This window comes from Triticum dicoccoides, chromosome 7B, assembly GCF_002162155.2.
Source record: "Triticum dicoccoides isolate Atlit2015 ecotype Zavitan chromosome 7B, WEW_v2.0, whole genome shotgun sequence".
Classification (NCBI taxonomy): domain Eukaryota; kingdom Viridiplantae; phylum Streptophyta; class Magnoliopsida; order Poales; family Poaceae; genus Triticum; species Triticum dicoccoides.
Genome location: NC_041393.1, coordinates 728,291,895 through 728,302,173, shown reverse-complemented (window position 1 = coordinate 728,302,173; position 10,279 = coordinate 728,291,895). Strand labels below are relative to the sequence as shown.

Sequence of the window (10,279 nt, the reverse complement as noted above, 5' to 3'; positions counted from 1 at the left end):
CCTCGACCCTCGAACCCTAGAATCCTCGAGCCCTCGACCCTAGAACCCTAGAACCCTCGACCCTCAAACCCTTGACCCTCGACCGGCCTCGACGACCCTCAACCCCTCTGTGACCCTCGCGACCCTCTAGCCTAGTTCCCGACCCTCGACCCCTCGGCAATCCTCGACACCCTCGTTCCCGATAAAAAGAAGAAGAAGAAGAAGAAAAGAGGAGAAGAAGAAAAAAAGAGAAGAAGAAAAAAAGAGAAGAAGAAGAAGAAGAAAAAGAGGAGAAGAAGAAAAAGAGGAGAAGAAGAAAAAATTTCTATTTTTTCTTCTTCTCCTCTATTCCTTTTTATTCTTCTTTTTTTCTTCTACTTCCTCTTCTTATTTATTTTCTCCTCTTCTTCTCCTTCTTCTTCTCCTTCTTCCTTCTTCCTCTTTTATTCTTTTTCCTTATTTTCCTTCTTCCTCGACGACCCTAACCCTAAACGGTACAACTTCCTCGACGTCCCCGCCTCTCTCATGAACAAAAAAATCTATGAATAAAAAACATCATATTCCATCCACATCCATGCATACATCATATATATGATCATCTATGAACAAAAAAAATTCATATGATCATCTATGAAAAAAACATCATATAAATATGCAGAAAAAAAACATTACATCAACATATATACAAAAAAACATCATACATATATCCATACATCAACATATATACATGAACATATATGAAAAAAAGCATCACATCTATGAATAAAAAAACATCATACGGCGGCGGCGGCGGCACGGGGGCAGGGCAGGTGCGCGGGGGCTCACTGTGTGTAGCGTCAGCGACGGCGAGGTCGGGGCCAACCTGAGGCAGAGGCGGCGCGCACGGGGTAGGGCAGGGGCCGGTGCGAGGAGGCGACCGAGGTCGGGGAGGCGTTGGACGACGACGAGGTCACGGAGGCAGGGGCGGCGACAGCGAGGCGCGACGACGGGGGCGGCGACGGTGATGACGAGGCAGGGAGACGGCGTCGGGGCTGATGCGGCGCGACGACGACGGCGGGGGCAGACGGCGGCGACGACGGGCATGGGCGACGCTGATGGCGGGCGGCGGCATCGTGGAGGTCGGGGCCGTCGGGGGGGAGGGATGCGATGAAAACTGAAATGTTTGACAAGTCTTGCTTATATACCCAGAGCATTGGTCCCGGTTCTTGGCACCAATCGGGACCAATGCCCCCCTTTAGTCCCGGTTGGTGCCACTAACTGAGAGCAAAGATCTCTTTTCGGCAGCCCAAAGGGCGGGAAGCAGAGGCCTTTGGTCCCGGTTGGTGGCACCAACCGGGACTAAAGGGGGGGGGCATTGGTCCCGGTTGGTGCCACGAACCAGTACCAATGCACCCCTTTAGTCCCGGTTGGTGCCACCAACCGGGACCAAAGGCCCTGTGCTGCCCGCGTCGCGGCCAAAGTTTAGTCCCACCTCGCTAGTTGAGAGAACTCGAGAGTGGCTTATAAGCGCTGCTGCACCCACCCTCTCGAGCTCCTCTCAACTACAGGCTTTCGCGCCTAACACCGTTAGTGTGTGCCTGTGGGCCTACTGGGCCTGCTGCGAGCCTGAATCCTGGCCCATGATTGGGTTTCTAGTCGTATTCAGGTCGTGGTGGCCCAGAAGGTGGCACCTTTTTTTTTGCTTTATTTATTTTATTTTGTTTCTACTTACTGCTGCTATTTTTATTTATTTTATTAAAGTTTATTTATTTTACTTTATTTTACTTTATTTTGTTTCTACTTATTTATTAAAGTTTATTTTGTTTATACTTATTTATTAAAGTTTATTTTGTTTCTACTTATTTATTTTCTTTTCTTTTTTGTTTTTTATTTATTTTATGAAAATTATTAATTTTTTTGCTTTATTTATTTTATTTTGTTTCTACTTACTGTTGCTATTTTAATTTATTTTATTAAAGTTTATTTATTTTATTTTATTAAAATTTATTTTGTTTCTACTTATTTATTAAAGTCTATTTTGTTTCTACTTATTTATTTACTTTTCTTTTTTTCTTTTTTATTTATTTTATGAATTTTTTTTCTTTATTTATTTTATTTTGTTTGTACTTATTATTGCTATTTTTATTTATTTTATCAAAATTTATTTATTGTACTTTATTAAAGTTTATTTTGTTTCTACTTATTCATTAAAGTTTATTTTGTTTCTACTTATTTATTTTATTTTGTGCCTACTTATTTAGGCATCTCATTGCTCCCGGTTCGTGGCATGAACCGGGTCTAAAGGTCAGCCTTTGGTCCTGATTGAAGCCACCAACCGGGACCAATGGTGGTTGGCCAGGAGCGAGGCCTATTGGTCCCGGTTCGTCCCACCAACCTAGACCAAAGAGGCCAGACGAACCGGGACCGATGCCCCCACGAGGCCCGGCAGGCCCCCTGGCCTCACGAACCGGGACCAATGGGCCCATGGGTCCCGGTTCTTGACTGAACCGGGACTAATGGGCTTATCTGCCGCGAACGTAAGCCATGTCTTCTACTAGTGTGATGTTTAGTTCGTAGGACACTAGTTGCACACATATGCGCAATTGACGCGGCAATGTAGTCTAGTTGCACCCACATTGATATTTAGTTGGCAGGACTAGTTACACACATGTATGCTCAGTTGACGCGACAATGTAGTCTAGTTGCACACACATTGATGTTTAGTTGGCAGGAATATTAGCACACACATATGCTTAATTGGCGCGGCAATGTAGTCTAGTTGCACACACGTTGATGTTTAGTTGGCAGGACTATTGACACACACATATACTAAGTTGACGCGACGATGTAGTCTAGGTGCACACACATTGATATTTAAACTAGTTTGTCGAAACATCTCCATGCGGGATCTATTTTTGAAGAGCACATCGCGAGGGTTTCAACGATGAAAGCGGATTTGAATTTCAATACGCCATTTAGAAAATATGTCTTTTATAATTTTGAAATCAAAAAATTAATGCACAAGGGACGAACATGAGAAACATTAATACAAGGCATGCAGACATCCATCACGTGAGAAGAGACCATATAGGGGTGATTAATTAGCAGTGTCTTTTTTAGCCACAAGGATGATTAAGTAACAACACGCTACGTGCATTATTTGGCAAAAAAAAGCAGGCCGCCCAGGAGCGCTAGCGGGCACCCAGCCGCCCGCTAGATGCGTCCTTTATTTCTTTGCCATGACGTCCACGAATGTCATTTCATTTGTGAGCACTGTCAATGTTTGTCATAAGAAATTCTGATTTTTTATCTTCAATTTTTTTGGGTTTTACTGTTCTCCTCACCTCATTTGAGCTTAGCTCAGAAACACCACGTCCCGTCGAGGGTCATGAAATTATCAATGACGTATATCCTTGTTGTCGACGAAAATGGTCGAGATTTTTTCTTGAAAACATAACGCAATACATTCACTGAATGAATCGGCCTGGGTGTACATATTAACTAAACATAGAACGCAACGAAACTGAATATCATATGACATGACTTTAGCATTTTACTACATCCAAAATGCCACAGGATCGTGAGCTAGGAACGACTTGGTGGTTGCATCAGGCACTCTGTAGAATTTCACCCGACAGCTGCTGCTAGTCGTGAGGTCTCCGTTCGTGTCAAGGCTGAGAGAGAATGTGGTCAAACGGTAGAGATAGACACAGCAGCCGTGCAGACCCACATCTCCCTCCTCCTTGACGAGGGCTTGATCAGGGCAGTCGTCTTCCTCATTCACGTGCTGCCGATTGTCTTCATCAATGGAGAGGCATTCTACGAGGCAGAATTTGCTTTCGCGCCCCATGTAGACCAGGGTGGCGCTCACATGCCGATGGGACGGATCCTGGCTGAAGAGCTTCTCCTTGCAGAGCAGCCGCGGAGGGGGAGCGCACTGCCCTTCATGACCGGCGGTGTAGGCAGAGCTGGGCGCTTGGCAGGAGCAGAGCTGGCCGAAGGTGCCCGGGTCCTTGGAGAGCCCCACGAAGGCCTCGAGGCGCCGGTCGAAGTGGCCGCGGCCGTCGAAGGGCAGCGCCCAGTTGCCGAGTAGTTTCCAGGCGAGCTTCACCGTGTCAAAGGCGTAGGTGGCCTCGGTGACATCGTCGTCCTCCGTCTTGGTGCTGACGAGGAAGGTGTGTTTCTCAGCGTGCACGGAGTAGGACGCGACGTCGTAGGCATGGAAGGGCTGGTCGGGGAGGTACTCCCACGACCACTCCATGCCGCAGGACCTATCCCACGGCGGCGGCGGGGGCCGGCGGCGCTCCTCCAAGCGGAGCATCTCGAAGGCGCCCATGCTGAGGGTGAACAGCAGCTTTGTGCCGACGGGGAGGTAGATGGGATTGAGAGTATGCCGCTGGCCCGGGCCGAAGGTGAAGCCCCGCGAGCGGACGTCCAGCATGGGGAAGACCGTCCAGCTTTGTGCCGACGGGGAGGTAGATGGGCCGAAGGTGAAGCATGTGTCTCTGGCGTGCATCGCCAGGATCCGGGCGCCGAAGGCCGACGTGATGTGCTTGGGGTACCCGCGCGGCGCCGTCAGCCGGTTGAAAGGCTTGGGCAAAGGGCGAGGGGAAGAATAGGTCTGCTCATGGTTGTTCCCGCCGGGCAACAGGTTCACCTTTCGTATGGTGTATCCGGAGTGCCAGTCGTCGAGGACGAGGTAGAGCGCCTCCCGCGGCTTTGGCTTTGGCTTTGGCTTTGGCTTAGCTCTTCTTCCTCCTTGCTCCTCGTCATCGTCCCGCCCCCTCTTTGGCATCCTTTCGCGTCGTCTTCTCGTACGTGATTTCTTTCCTGCCCACGACGAAAAGAGCGGACGAGGTCTCGTGGATCTGAACCCTTGGATGACTTTTATTTAAAGGCGTCGCCGATCCCTGCAATTTGAATTCAAAACTGAATCCGTAGAAAAAGGGAAATCAATCAGTCTGAATCATCATCCTACTACAAGTCGGAGTTGATCAGCGGCAAAATATTGGGACGCTGTCGTCACTTATCAACGGAATCCTAGCCACATATTCCATCGATGGGGGAGAACCCCCACTACTGAATAAATTTGCCATGGATAAGAAAAAATAAAATTGCAAGGTCATGAAAATAAATTTGCCAAAGGAAATTATTTCTGTAGAATTACATATTACACGAAAAATCCTGTGATTTTTTTGACCATTAAACAAATTTCTAACCACTGGGCTCAGCAATATCGCTGGCTACCAAGTCTAATACAAAAACGGGCATATCCTCTCCCCAAACAAGCATAGTTTTAAACCAGTTGGAAAGATAAGGCCACATACTCATGTGTGGATGGATCGATGGAAAGAAACAACTGGACAGAAGAGATAAGGTTGAAGCAGATGAGGTAGGCGGTGCGTGGGTCCCAGCGGTAGACGTGTGTGTGCTCGCGCAAGGCGGCTAGCGCCCAGGTAGTCAAGCTGGATGGATTAAATCAGTTGACAATTTCTAAGACCCTCCCTCTGCGAGAGATCCCACGCGCCCGAGCGCCTCCTTGCGCCCTCGTCCACAAAGCGCAGCTTCCCCCTCCCTCCCAGGCGCCCCTCTCCCGCATCCTTGACGCGAGAGCCTCGCAGGAGCTTGAGGCCCGATCTGCAGCAGCAGCAGCAGGAACCCCCGCCCGGTGAGCTTCGCGCTTCTCTTCCCTGGTCTCCCATCTCTCCTCACCCTCTCTTTTCTCTCTCGAACAGGAAGAGACCCACCACAACAATGGCGCCGCCCCATGGAGCTCCGATCTGCAGCGGGACCCCGCCGGTGAGTCATCCCAGCCTGCGCTTCTCCCTGCTCTTCTATCCCGGTCTCCTCTCTCGCTCTCCTCACCCTCTCTTTTCTCTCTTGAGCAGGAAGCGTCAGCTCTCGCACACCAATGGCGCACGCCCGAGACATTGGTGAACACGGAGCTTGTTTCTCCTGCGAACTCGGCGACCCTCTCCTCCAGCCTCCTCTCGCGCCCTACGGGATCTCCCGAGCCAGCCCCATCCGCCTCCGGCCGCCGCCGGCAAGCAGAGCTATCGTCCGCGCGCTCCGGCCAGCTCAGACCGCGGCCTCCTCAGATTGGCCACATCAGCCGCCCCTGTAAACTTCCCCGTCGGTCTTCACCTCCTGCACGAGCCCCCGTCGTCCGTGCGCTCCGGCCAGCTTCCCGTCGCGCCCGAGACGAGAAGCAGTAATCGCTTTAGTATTAAAAAAAAACCGTCGGGCCCGAGACCAGAAGCAGTAATCGCTTTAGTATTATATATAAAAAAAATAGGGAAAGATAGTCACATGGACAGGGACCGCGGGTTAATTTCATATAAACCGAGGGACTTGTATGTAAAATCGCCCGAGACGACGTACGACAGAAATCCAATTCTTTTTATTATTAGGTAAAGAAATAGACAACTACAATGTATCGAACGACGTACCATCTCTTTCCTACTCCACAAGAAAAGCCCTTCTCCTCCATTGGTGTCGTTACTGGTCCGCCCCAAGAGGCCATGGAGTTGTAGAGGATCTCGGCCCCCTGCCGGCGGGAGGGACCCTGTTCTCGTTCTTGTTAGGTTGAAAGTCTTGGTTGTAGCTGTGTGACGGCGGTGATGTCTCTTAGTAGGAATAATGTCTCCCACGTTCTATCCCCGCCTCGATGGTGCGTCTGGTATTGTCGGAGGACGTGCAGACGTGTGTCTCCGTCGGATCTCGCAGGATTCGGTCGGTGCTGGTCTTTTGTGGATCTGTTTGGATCCGGTCTTAGTTCTTCTTCATTCGGATGTTTACAGGTTTAACCCTTCTGATCTACGAGTTTCTTCATCGGCAGTTGTTGCTACTCTGGTGCGTTAGTCCAATGGGGCCTTAGCACGATGAATTCCCGACTGTCTACGACAACAAGGTTTGCCCGACTTCAGTGAGGGAGGGGCGATGACGGCGGTACTCCGTTTGCAAGTCCACTATCAATACGCAACTGGGGGTCAACCATTTTTGTCCTAGTTGTAAGTTCACCATTGACAAGGAACTTTTGTCCTCGACCGCCTTAGCACAGTTCCATGTTCATTACTGACACGCAAATGGCTACACCCTTTTGTACCAGTTGCAAGCTCATACTCAACACACAACAAGCCCTGACCATTTTGTCTCTCTTTTTTTTCAAGTCCACCCTTGTCATGCATTTGGCCTTGACACACAAACGGTCTTCTTTTTTTGTTCAAATCAAGTGGTCCTCATCCTTTCACAAGTTTAGCAACAACACACGGCTTTAAATCCAGTTAATATTTATCCCAGTTTTTTCTGAAACAACTTAACATTTATCCAAATCAGACCCCATTTTTGCTCTTTTTCCTAGGTGCTCACATCTGTTATTCTACTCACACTAATAGAGAAACACCTAATAGTCCCGGTTCATGAGGGCCTTTAGTCCCGGTTCATGAAACAGGACTAATGGGCCGTTACTAATACCTCCACCCATTAGTCCCGGTTCAAACAAGAATCGAGACTAATGTGCCTCCACGTGGCTCTGTGCGCCGAGCCCAATCAAGGGGCCTTTGGTCCCGGTTGGTGGCATCAACCGGGACCAAAAGTCCATGTTTTGTTTTGGAAAGTGGCTGCTTTAGAGGTTTTGGGGGTTATTTTTAGGTTGTTATATTAGCTAGCTAATAGAGAGAAGTGTCCTCTCTTATATCTTCGTCCTTGGTTTACCAACGCTGCTGCTATATATGTTCATTTTACCCGCTGATATAATAAATCATGCATGCTCGCATACATCAGCATATATAATAACAAGTACTTGTCCTACTAATCATGCATCATCATACAACTTCTACTCGTTATTAATAATAAGTCATACGATCATCATCCTCATAGTCATCGAACCCGACCCTACATAGTTGTTCTTAACACATGATCATCAGTATCAGGTAGGACCTAAACACCCTTAAGGTAAAATAGCATAAAACAATATAGACCCTGACTCTCCATTATGAAGAATGGCGATCATCCTGTCTTCAATTTTTGCCCTTCGCTGAATGTTGCTTCCAAGAAGCTCCTTACGACTGTCCATACATTTTTTCCATTCTTTGATTGTCATGTCTCCACTTCTTTTAGAAACCCGGTATGGACAGTTCAGATTCGTAGGAAGGCCTGGTTGTATGTTCAAAACATGAAGGCTACCGTGTGTATACATCAGATGAGGCACACAATCATTCGGGATTATCTGTTGAAAAACATAGTAATAACTTCGTAGTTAGCAATGATATGATGTACTAGTTTTAGAAGTGTGCAAAAAGATGCACGGATGTCGTAATAGTAAAAATCTTACCAGGGTATCTCCATGGTAGTTACCGTAGTTCAACACGTGCACTAGTGGCACGTATTGACCATAATGTTGAGGAGTTCGATTATAGACATTGTAATTCTCAAGATCAGTACAAAATGCGACCAGATGATTTTTCTCCTGATAAGTTAGTTCGGAGCCTTCGGTGTAGTAGGTTCTGTCTACCATCTTCCGCACATTCTTTGAAGAATGAAAATAAGCTGTCAATGGAGAATAAGTTGTCAACTATTTTAAAATAAACAATATAAATTACTTAATAACTATGTTAAGCTCATATGGGGGAAGAATTGGAGGTGTATCCACAAGGACGAAAATCGTAGGTCTCTCTTGCTCGATTGTAGGATCACCAAGATCCATGGTAACAAGCATACCCTCATCAAAACCATACATCTTGCAAAGTGCTTCCCAATTTTTGCAACCAAAATGGGTTACACTCTGAGCATTGTACATCTTTACTTGAAAATCCACATCATGATGGGTACTTAGGATAATTTTTTTGGTTTCGAAACTTTCATGGTCTTCAAAACCCATCCTCTCCAAGACATAGCGTCTTGCAAAGTATGGGATAAGCTAGTCGAATTGGAAAAGATGAAAAATACTGTCATGATTAAAATAGTTGAAGTCATGAGTAATTACAAAAAAATGTTGCTGATACCTAATCGTCGGTTGCGTACCGTATGAACATCGAAGGTCTCCTCGAGCTTAATGCTGAAGCGACGATCTTCGTCCAGCTCAATGAACCTGTCACAGATACCTCGGTCGTCGTGGCACCAGTCGCACTCCCCTGGGCGGTTTTCGTCGTCCGAGTACGACATTTCCGGCCTATGTTCATAATTCAAATATTAAACTAGATTATTAATCATGGGTTGACTATCGGTGATGTACGTAGCTCCTCCTTTCATTCCCGAGTGCATTATTACATCAAATTGTCTAGCACACGGGAATGAAGGAGAACTTATCCAATATGAGCATTCAGTAAGCAAAACCAAATCATAAAATAAGCAAAACCAAATCATAAAATAAAGTAGTATTCAAATTAGCATGCATTTAATAATTATAAGCAAAAGTACATTATCTCTTGGTGTCCGTACATCGTCGAATATTATCACTAATATAGCATCACTAATACAACTAGAACCGTAGCGCCCGACGGGTATCGACGTGGGCGGTGGACACCCAAAGATAAGGAACCATCACAGGATCATAGCTCCAGTGAGATCCCTGGAGAACCTGCCAAGTATTGTCGAACCTGCCCTCCAATGCAACCATGTAGCGACGGACGTGCTCGTCCTCCTCGCTGACACGGTGACGTACCACCTCCGCGGTGTCTGGAAGCCTCGGCACTGTCATTGGACCACGCGACCACCACCAAACAAGGATCGGGTCAACAATGGGCTGCCTCCTCACCAACCTACGTCCCCGGAAGGTAGCACCTCCCAATACCAGCCCGGCGGAGCCTAGTCCCGAACATGGCCCTGATCTAGCAAGCCTCCACCGCCGAGTCGACGACGACGAGGATGCAGGATAGGCATCGCCGACGTCGATGCGGGAACTACTTCTATATATAGTTAAATAAAGTAGTTTTATTAATTAAATCAACTAGCTAGTTCAACTACTAAACACTTACTATAAATAAGTAAAGTAGTACTTACTAAAAACAAACTACTTCTATATATAGTAAAAAAAAGTAGTTTATTAAATCAACTAGCTAGTTCAACTATATATGAAGCACTTACTATAAATAAAATAAAGTAGAATTACTAAAAATAAACTAGTATTTTTCTAACTAATTATATTAAACACTTTCTCTTCTTATTTTTTTCATTTTTCTAAATATGTACTATGAACAAAAAAAATCATTAAAATTCTATAAACAAAATTACAACAGAAAAAAAATCATAAAGATTCTATGAACAGAAAATCTATGAACTACACATCTAAATTACTACACATCCAACAAAAGAATCTATGAAC

General features: G+C 46.5%; 1 long non-coding RNA gene and 1 pseudogene across 1 annotated transcript; one reads left to right on the top strand and one right to left on the bottom strand.

Moving 5' to 3' along the window:
* The window catches only part of LOC119339564, a 13,394-nt pseudogene extending 12,332 nt beyond the window's left edge, over positions 1–1,062 (bottom strand).
* A 4,379-nt stretch (positions 1,063–5,441) lies between these two features.
* Positions 5,442–6,447, top strand: LOC119335500. The gene is made up of 2 exons (XR_005161896.1): positions 5,442–5,757; positions 5,847–6,447. It is a non-coding gene; the product is annotated as an uncharacterized LOC119335500 (long non-coding RNA).
* The last annotated feature ends 3,832 nt before the right edge of the window (positions 6,448–10,279 follow it).